Source organism: Apium graveolens, chromosome 5 (assembly GCF_009905375.1).
Source record: "Apium graveolens cultivar Ventura chromosome 5, ASM990537v1, whole genome shotgun sequence".
NCBI classification, from domain to species: domain Eukaryota; kingdom Viridiplantae; phylum Streptophyta; class Magnoliopsida; order Apiales; family Apiaceae; genus Apium; species Apium graveolens.
Genome location: NC_133651.1, coordinates 162,962,295 through 162,971,259, shown reverse-complemented (window position 1 = coordinate 162,971,259; position 8,965 = coordinate 162,962,295). Strand labels below are relative to the sequence as shown.

The 8,965-nt window shown below is 38.3% G+C and overlaps 1 non-coding gene across 1 annotated transcript; it reads right to left on the bottom strand.

The window, feature by feature from the left end:
• Positions 1 to 7,091: 7,091 nt before the first annotated feature.
• LOC141662585 (small nucleolar RNA R71) lies at positions 7,092 to 7,198 on the bottom strand. Its single transcript, XR_012550692.1, has one exon. It is a non-coding gene; the product is annotated as a small nucleolar RNA R71 (small nucleolar RNA).
• Between the last annotated feature and the right edge of the window lie 1,767 nt (positions 7,199 to 8,965).

Here is an 8,965-nt window from a genome sequence, read left to right as displayed (position 1 = left end):
TGCTTGAATCTAACCATAGCTGCTAGCTGTAATATCAGGGTAAAGCAAGGAGTGAGCCAAATGCTCAATAAGTGCTAACAGTACGATACAAAACATAAATCGAGATATACATTAACGAATGACAATGGAAAGACATAACCAATGATAACGAGGGATAAAACTATGGGTGATGGCCTAATTTTTGCTTGTATGAAAACAATTTCAAAATCATGTCTTAATCAAAATCATTTTATGACGCTACGGATTACAGCCGGTGATCAGCCGCGAAGTAATCCCGAACCTCGCTGGGTTCTAAAACATTAATGGGAATCCCTAGGAAACTTTTAAGCCTAATATAAGTGTGGAAAGGACTCGCGTCTCAGTCCAGATCCACCATTCAAAGAAAACATTTATCCCCCTTTGGGACTGAAAACCCACATTTTATTTATTTCAAAAACTGATGCCAAATTATAACAAAATCTCTTTTTACAGTAAACATTTTTATCAAGGGATTATAGATCAACTCGAAACACGGGAAATATGGTACTAAATCTCAGGGCCATGATTCACAAAACTATACTTTATTAAAGTAACTGAATGGTTTTCATATATCAAAGATTTAGACAAGGGGATTTAGTGAGGCTATTGGATATTATAAAGAGGGTAATGCCAAATTGGGCTTTAAGCAATGGTTTCTCATCAAGGTTCAAGTGCTGGATCATCAAGAATGTAAGCTTCATGAATACTAAGGGTGTTAAGGTATGCAGAAATGATCTTTAGCTCAGGATATATATCAGAATTGTCAAGCTTTAGGATAAGAAAGAGGGTATCAATCAATGAGAAATCACGTTGGTAAGTATCTGACTATCAGAGTTCAAGGTAAGGTTCTATAGGGGTTCAAGTATCAGGATGAGATATTAATACTAAGGAATCATTAGCATGTTAATCAAGAGGATCAATCAAGTAATATAACAACTCTTTATTTTATCATGGCATTCAACTATCATGAAAAGACTTTTGAACTACTTGTAATACGTACTCGAGGGTTCATGGCATCTCTATATAATTCAAGGATAAACATAAGATACGCTTGATTTAATATATTAAATGACACAGGATAGTTGTAGCAATGTATGAACTATTAGCAGTAAATACGAAGGTTAAGTTGAATCACTTACCTTGAGAAAGGCTGGTCTGGTCTGACTGGTAGGAGCAACTGGAGCTTCACTCGACCTTTATGGCAAGTTTTCCCTCATCTCGAGATCCTACATAAATAATAAAAATCCTCATTATAATATATTCTCACCAACTTAACCTATTTATAACCCGAAATTAAGCACGAATGGCACTTAGGCCTATATGCACTTAATTTTATATTCACTTTTAAATTACAATTGTACACACATAGCCACATAATCACATATCATATATTAACACCAAATAACACCATATACACCATAATGCAACACTAGGCTTGGATGATCTCGACTCACAACTTAAGTCACTTGGTCGCTAAACTAGACAAAGTCTTCTAATTTTGGCTTCCTAACTCGACGTGCCTTTACTAAACTATCCAAAACCTATTGACCCTCACCTGTGCCTTTTGCTCTACTGACCTTATTATATCTTACAACTATGGCGATCAACCTAAATCTCAATCCTAAGTGTTCTAAAACTATGTGATAAGTGAAAGTGCTCACTGGTGCAAATTTCAGAATGACTACTATGGTTTCTTGAGTGCATTAAACACTCTTAAACTACAAGTTTTCCTTCAAAACTTTTACACAAGACTCTCCTGACCTAAGGGCATCTCGCAAACTTGATGTGGCTCAAGGGCCTGACTCGGGCCTTCTTGGGCCTAAGCTAAAAGTCCAAGGTTCCCCTGTTTTTCTGGGCAGAAAACGCCCTGACTTGAATTAACTTGTGGCACATGGTTCTAACTCATATCCTATGAACTATGGTTGGAAAAACTTCTCTGACACTCCCTCTAACTAAGGCCCAACAGGGCCTAATGAGGGCCTACCCATGACATTGTCAAATCTCCCTATTTCTAAGTTGCAACAAAACTGTCCCCTGCTCGACAGATTTTGTTATTCTACTTGTGCACCTAACCAAATGACATGCAAACCTCCAACCAACACCTAAAACCTTTTATATACTCCCAATACTAACTTCTGGTATCTTGGGCCTCCAAGTGCACATCAATGACATGGTCAAAACTCACTCTAAACCTCAGGGTACTAAACTGATTTTCTGCAGAAATTATAACTCTCATTTCTCCAAGGTTTTGACTTGACAAACTCAACTACCAACAACCCAATACCCAAACCAAGACTTAATCATGGTGATCTACTGAACTAACTCCCTTATTCTCAAAATAACTTTGGTGGAGATCATCCTTACCTAAGGTGCAATTATGGCAAAACAAAAGAAACTACACTTCACAACTCACAAATCATCAAGTTTTTGAAATAACAAGATATACATTTTTATAAAAGATAACCACGAATTATTACCATGCATCAAGGAGCATTAATCAATACTAACACCTTATTCCTACTGAAATTAAAGCTTAATAACATAATCTTTCCAAATGATCCAAATCTTCCAACATTCCAAGAGAAATTTACATGCATGCATGTCTTCGAGTTTTACGAATCAAAGCAAGATGTTTTCTAAATATATATTACCATGAAATTGACATGCAAGCCTATAATAAGCTATATCTAGATGATCACTTAGCATGCAAAGGGTTTTATCAAGACTTCACTAAGATTTTCATGTTATCATCACAAAAACACACAAAGTGGAACATGACAACCAAAACACCATCCATTCGGCTCCTATCAAGTCATGGCCGAATGGATTAGGGTGAAAACAACAATTGCATGAGTGTAACATACTCATGTCTAGCCATTCTCAACCCTTTGATACTATAACTCATGGTGAAAGCCTTGAATTCACAAGAATCAAGGATATTCACTTGGAGTTTTAACAACACACCACCATGCAAGGTCAACACATAAGTTTTTCTACTCTAAACTCTTAAGATATACAAGGACAACATGTAGGGAGTAGGATTACTTGATAATAGGATGATTGTTTGAGTGAGAAATGAAGAAAGAAGGGGATGGGGGCTCGGTTTTTGGGAATTGCCGAGAGGGGAGGGGGAAAAGCCGAGAGGGAGGGGAAGAAGGAGATGAGAGTGAAGTGGTGGGGTGAAGTGAAGTGATGATCACTTATTTGAGTTGTTTTTATGTCTTGATTTGACTATAATGTGAGTGGGTTTGAGAAATGACAAGGGTATCCTTCTAGCTAGAACTAAGCTAACTTGCATGCAAGGTCAATGAGGTAATTTGGCTACTAGTTCATGAGTTAGTGGGTATGGAATTGTCCTCTTTGTCCTTGAAAAGAATGAAAGGGTGGTTTGCATGCAAGGGCTTTCTTGTAATTTGCTAAATATGACAACTAAAATTTATAAAGATTTATTTTTATAAAATAAAATATAAGTTCAAAAATTATAAAATTTATACCATAAAATAACTTGGATTTTTAGAAATTTTATTCAAGGTTTAAGATATTCCTTATAAATCAAAAATGAAAGAAATAATTAAACTTTTGATTTGAAAAATCATATACCACATATCGAAAATTTAAGACGGAGATATTCTCATTCACACAAGCATACAATAGTTGAATATATGACATTCGGCTTTATAATTACACCAAATTTTACAATTAATATTACACGGAAATGCCGGTTGTAATACCCCCAACTTAACAAACAAAATAAATATAACTATTACAATATTTAGAAGAAAGTAAACATAACTGAATCCAAGATCTTACAGGTTAGGGTTTGGAACAGCCCAACACTACCATCTATTACAACTGATTTTAGATTCGAGTCCTCACACAAAACTATCTCTTATTCTACCTGAGCTCGGACATACGCATCGGCGTCATAGGTCTTACGTGCTGTCTGCTTGAATCTAACCATAGCTCCTAGCTGTAATATCAGGGTAAAGCAAGAAGTGAGCCAAATGCTTAACAAGTGCTAAACTATATGATACAAAACATAAATCGAGATATATATAAAAGAATGACATTGCGAAGACATAATCAATAATAACAAGAGATTAAACTTTGGGTGATGGCATCATTTTCTTGTATCAAAACATTTCTAAAATCGTATCTTAATTCAAAAATCATTTTATGACGCTACGGATTATAGCCGGTGATCAGCCGTGAAGTAATCCCGAACCTCGCTGGGTTCTAAAACATTAATGGGATCCCTAGGTAACTTTTAAGCCTACATTGTAAGTGTGGAAAGGACTCGCGTCTCAGTCCAGATCCACTATTCAAAGAAAACATTTATCCCCCTTTGGGACTGAAAATCCACATTTTAATCATTTCAAAAACTGATGCCGATTTATAATAAAATCTCTTAAGTAGTAAACACTTTTATCAAGGGATTATAGATTATCTTTGAAACACTGGAAATATGTCACCAAATTTCAGGGCCATGATCCACTAGACTTTACTATATTAGGGTAATTGATAGGTTTCCATATACAAGAACTTTGACAAGGAGACTCAGCAAGGCTATTGGATAATATGAAAGAGTAATGCCAAACTAGGCTTAAAGCAATGGTTTTCAACAAGGTACAAGTACTAGAACATCAAGAAGGTAAGCTTCATGAATACTAGGGGTGTTAAGGTATGAAGAAAATGATCTTTAGCTCAAGGTATATCAGGATTTGTTGAACTTTAGGGTAAGAAAAAGGGCTATCAATCAATTAAGAACAACTTTAAAGAATATCTGGCTTTTAGGTATCAAGGTAAAGTTTCTATTGGGTTTCAAGCATCAGGGTGAGATGTCAATATTTTAGGAATCAATAGCATGATAATCAAGAGGATCAATCAAGTATTATAACAACTCTTTATTTTATCATGACATTCCAATTACTTGACATACGGGAGTGATAAGTGGCATTTTATACCACTTAGAACGTCTTAAAATGGCTTAAATTGGTGTCTTGAAATCAAGTATTTTGTGTATTTGATGTGTTTTTCTAGTGTTTATGCATTTCAGGGTATTAGTTGCATTTCGGGGGAGGAATCATCAAGAATAAGCCTTGGCATGTGTTCACCATTGCGAGAGGAAAGGAATGGGTAGATTACGGCGAAGAAATGGAGCAAACCTGGATTTTTTCCAGTAGAGGCCTGCGCGCCCGCGCAGCAATGCTGAGCGGCCGCGCAGCAACCTGCGCGCCCGCGCAGCTATGCTGAGCGGCCGCGCAGGGTCGGGGAAAAAGATAAATTATTTTAGACTTCTACTTCTGTTTGGCTTCCAACTTCTATGTAATCTGAGTTTTATGGGACTATTATATAGGTACATTTGAGACGTTTTCACAGAGAGTATTAAGGGGATTATGTTTTAGATTGTGTTTTACGCAAGAAGCGAAGGAGATAAGGAAGAAGACCGATTTAGCACACCGCAACGAAGAGGAAGCATATTTTCTTGTGATTCTTGTTTCGTTGTAACGTTGGATGCTAGTTTTCTTGCTTTGACTTATTTACTCTTGTGACGTACTCTGTTTTAATATAATTAGTTTAGTTATTATTTTCTTGTGTTTGTTTGTCATGATTTCATATGAACCCATGATGGCGATAAGTTCTATTATGGGCTAATCGTGATCATGGGGTTACAACGGATTTATTATGGAATTCTTTAGTTAATTGTTTAAAACTTTAGTGTGTGATGATTGCATGATATCTAGTATTGGTTGTGCGTATTCGTCTTATGTGCGTCGCGAACATATAAGATAGGGTGTTAATCTCTTGTGAAGCGACGGTGGATCTTGAGATTTAGAACTTGCCATGCTAGCATAGGTTCATGTACGTTGAGCATGATTAGTGGGTAACTCTAACAGTTTTATTTGCCCTATGTAATCAAAAGGAATAACTTGAGCTTAAATCGTTGTGTTGTCAATTTCTGTAGACATATAGGAACTCAACATAATTGATGACTATTCAACTTCTATCTTAATTGTGGATGCTTGGTAGAATGGTATTAGTACAATGAAAGTTGGCTTTTATCAGTTTCGTGTTATTCGATTAATATCATCACTGTCACATGCTAAAGGTAATAACAATGGCTATAGAAGGAAGTAATAATGAAGTTGTGATCTCATGAGTGTTTTATTATTGATAAATTGAAGTGTTAGTTAAGTGGTTAATTAAGTAGTTAATTATAGTTAATATTTAATCAACAATTTTAAGTGTTATTATCTTAACATTGAGAAGTAATCATACATTGGTGAGTGAGTTTAATTAGACAATAATTTAGTCTGAGTCTCTGAGGGAACGAACTAGAAAGTATTCTATATTACTTGCGAACGCGTATACTTGCGTGAATATTAGCGCGTGTTTTCGCCCTAACAAGTTTTTGGCGCCGCTGCCGGGGACTCGGCGTATTTGTTTAGTTAATATACTTACCATCATTGGTCATTAGGACTCAGTGATTAGGACGTAGTAGTTACTTACTCTTTTCGGTTGTGTTTCAGGTACTTTAGCAAGCGTTTATGCAAACTCGTTCTCGTGCTCGCAAGAGGACTTTAGATACAGCTGAGGAGACAGACGAAGTTCTTGATATTCCGGAGAAGTTAGATTTTGAGGATTCGGATTCAGGAACTGAGCAGAAAGAACCAGTAAACATGGGAGATCGTATTGTTCAAGCTGATCCAGCTCTTATGGATTTTTCTCGGCCCAAAATTGATGACATTCAGTCAAGCATCCTTCATCCGGCTATTCAAGCTAACACCTTTGAAATCAAGCCGGGCACTATTCAGATGGTGCAGAATTCTGTTTCTTTTGGAGGAGCGGCAACTGAAGACCCCAACATGCACATAAGGAATTTTGTCGAGATCTGCAGTACTTTTAAGTATAATGGCGTGACTGATGAGGCTGTCAAGTTGAGGCTTTTCCCATTCTCACTAAGGGACAAGGCTAAAGACTGGTTACATTCTGAACCAGCTGGGTCCATCACTACGTGGCAAGATCTTGCGCAAAAGTTTCTGGTGAAGTTTTATCCAATGGCAAAGACTGCTGCTATGAGGAGTGCTCTTACTCAGTTTGCGCAGCAACCTACAGAATCTATGTGCGAGGCTTGGGAACGCTACAAGGAAATGTTGAGAAAATGTCCACATCATGGAATGCCGGATTGGATGGTGATCACTGGTTTCTATAATGGTTTGGGGGCCCAATCTCGGCCCATGCTCGATGCAGCAGCTGGAGGAGCCTTATGGGCTAAAAGCTATACTGAGGCGTATAATCTTATAGAGACGAGGGCTGCAAATGAGCATCAAAACCCAACTCAGAGGATGACGTCAGGCAAGGTAGCAGGTATTCTGGAAGTTGATGCAGCCACCGCTATTGCAGCCCAGCTCCAAGCGCTATCAATGAAGGTTGATTCTCTGGCTACGTATGGAGTTAATCAAATGGCTATGGTTTGTGAGCTTTGTGCAGGTTCTCATGCTACGGATCAGTGTTCTCTTGTCAACGAATCTGTTCAGTATGTGAATAATTATCAGCGACAACAGCAGCCTGTGCCAGCGACCTATCATCCTAATAACAGAAATCATCCAAATTTCAGCTGGGGGAATAATCAGAATGCTATTCAGCCACCATATCAGCAAGGAGTGAGTAAACAGTTTAACCCACCTGGATTCCAGCAACCACAGCAGTATGCTACAAGGCAATCATATCCTCAACAGGGAAGTACAGCTGCACCCACTAGTGCTGATTTTGAGGAACTTAAGCTGTTGTGCAAGAGTCAGGCGGTTTCTATCAAGACCTTGGAAAATCAAATCGGTCAATTAGCCAATGCAGTGCTCAATCGTCAACCTGGCACTCTTCCCAGTGACACGGAAGTACCAGGCAGGAAGGAAGCTAAAGAGCAAGTCAAGGCTATTACCTTAAGGTCTGGAAAAGTGGCTGATGCTGAAAAGGCAAAGGAAGTCGAAGCTGAAGTTAGAGATGAAGAATCTAAGCAAAAGGAGAAAGCGGCGGAACCAAGGAAGACTACTGTTGAACACACTCTGCCTGAGGCTAATACAGGGGAGAAATAGCTCTATCCTCCACCACCTTTTCCTAAGAGATTGCAGCAACAAAAGCTGGATAGACAGTTCGGGAAGTTTCTGGAGGTGTTCAAGAAACTTCACATCAATATACCTTTCGCTGAGGCTCTGGAATAAATGCCTAGTTATGCGAAGTTTATGAAGACTATTCTTGCAAGGAAGGTGAAACTGGATGACCTTGAAACCGTTGCTCTCACAGAAGAATGCAGCACTATTCTGCAGCAAAAGTTACCACCAAAACTGAAAGATCCAGGAAGCTTCACCATTGCTTGCACCATTGGCAATCTAACTTTTGACAAGTGCCTTTGTGATTTGGGAGCAAGCATTAATCTGATGCCGTTGTCGATCTTTAAAAAGCTGGATCTGCCTGATCCAAAACCCACATACATGTCGCTACAATTGGCTGACCGTTCTATTACTTACCCAAGGGGCATAGTTGAGGATGTGCTCGTCAAGGTGGATAAGCTCTTCTTTCTAGCAGATTTTGTTATTCTGGATTTTGAGGAAGATAAGAAGATTCCCATAATCTTGGGAAGGCCTTTCTTGGCTACTGGCCGTACCTTGATAGATGTGCAAAAAGGTGAACTTACTATGCGGGTCCAAGATCAGGATGTGACCTTCAATGTATTCAAGGCAATGAAATTCCCTACAGAAGATGAGGAGTGCTTAAAAGTGGATGTGATTGATACTGCGGTTACTTCGGAACTCGATCACATGCTAATGTCTGATGCATTGGAAAAGGCCTTAGTGGGGGATTTTGACAGCGATGATGAAGATAGCAACGAGCAATTACAATATCTGAACGCTTCTCCATGGAAGCGAAAGCTGGACATACCATTTGAATC